The sequence below is a fragment of the Hippocampus comes genome, unplaced genomic scaffold, assembly GCF_001891065.2.
Source record: "Hippocampus comes isolate QL1 unplaced genomic scaffold, H_comes_QL1_v1.1 scaffold101, whole genome shotgun sequence".
Taxonomy (NCBI): domain Eukaryota; kingdom Metazoa; phylum Chordata; class Actinopteri; order Syngnathiformes; family Syngnathidae; genus Hippocampus; species Hippocampus comes.
The window spans coordinates 812,833-814,429 of record NW_017805451.1 but is presented as its reverse complement, the minus strand read 5'-3'; the positions used below and the strand labels follow the sequence as shown (position 1 = coordinate 814,429).

General features: G+C 44.6%; 1 protein-coding gene across 1 annotated transcript in view; it reads right to left on the bottom strand.

The window, feature by feature from the left end:
- Positions 1–1,597, bottom strand: part of cntfr (ciliary neurotrophic factor receptor) — a 192,441-nt gene that overhangs the window by 40,612 nt on the left and 150,232 nt on the right. The gene's annotated exons all lie outside the window — the stretch shown is intronic.

Genomic DNA, 1,597 nt, shown 5'->3' with positions numbered 1-1,597 from the left:
CAGTCATGTTTTTTGTTTGATACTTTGGACTTTGTTTGTTTTGGATTTAGTTTTCTCTATGTTTTAATACAATTTGTCAAGTACACCCTGCTCCTCCCTCCTGCCTGCTTTTTGGGGTCCACCACCAACTCTCAACGTGACAATTTTTGTAGCTTTAAAAAAGACACTCAAAGGTACTTTACATGGTAAAAGAAAAAAAAAAAACAGAACTAATTAGGCGAAAGCAAAAAATAAGACAATCGCAACATTAAACGCTATATGGGTGCAACAGTGTGTAAAATGGAGAGGTTCTGTTCAACAATCGATTGTGTCATTACAGGTTAAAAGCAGATCTGAACAGGTGGGGGTTTTTTTAGTGCCATTTTAAAAGAGGGGAGTGTGTGAGTGTGTCTGAGGTGATGAGGGAGAGAGTTCCAGAGGGAGTGGGTGGCGAGAGAGAAGGCTCTGTGCACTTTCAGGTGCGGTGCTTGGTTTGGATAGGAGGGATGAGGTGGTTGGCATGGGCAGATCAAAGATTGCAGTTGGGGGCGTCATGGTGTAGCAGGTCAGTGAGGTAGGAGGGGGTGAGGTTTTGAAGGGCCTTGAAGGTGATAAGAAGAATTTTAAACTGGATTCGTTGTTGAATGGGGATCCCGTGTAGGTGTTGGAGGACTGCGGGAATGTGGTGTGGGAGTGTGGGAGGGGATGGCCCAGTAGAATTTTGAAAGTATTGAAGTTTGTTGAGAGTTTTGGTGGGTAAGCCGGAGAGGATGCTCAAGGCGATAAAGGCATGAATCGATGTTTCAGCAGCTGAGGCAGAGGAAGAGCTGCGAATACGGGCGATATTTTTGACATGAAAGAAAGCAGTTTTGGTTTTGTGGTTGTGTGGGAGTGTGGGAGGGGATGGCCCAGTAGAATTTTGAAAGTATTGAAGTTTGTTGAGAGTTTTGGTGGGTAAGCCGGAGAGGATGCTCAAGGCGATAAAGGCATGAATCGATGTTTCAGCAGCTGAGGCAGAGGAAGAGCTGCGAATACGGGCGATATTTTTGACATGAAAGAAAGCAGTTTTGGTTTTGTGGTTGATGTGGGTTTCCAATGAAAGTGATTGATCAAACATAACGCCAAAGATATGGATATGGATAGGAGCGGGAGTGGTAGAGCCGTCAATAGAAAGTCAGGACATGATGTGCGAAGCGATTTCGGGCCGATGATGAGGATTTCTCTCTTGATGCTATTGAATTTGATGGCAATGGAAAGATGAGCACACTGTTTCAAAATTGAAGAATGATGCGCAAACGAAGCAAACAAACTGTGCGCCATCCATGGTGTAACACACTGTTAAGAACTGAAAGGAGGTCAACTTTAAAGGAGATGTCGAGGTTTGCATCAGCAAGCTCCAGACGTCAGACTCCATCCAGTATACCGACTCTTAATTTACCCCGCAGCGCCTCTTGCACTCCTCCCCAAAAGCACACGCTCACTTAGCCACCTGACATCGCAAATCTTACTCAAAAGCTCCGATATAACAGCTTATGTTTCACAGGAAATAAAAATTCTCAGGCCGCACACGTAAACACAATCTCGCCTCAAGCGATTCCTGCAAAATTATATTGGACAT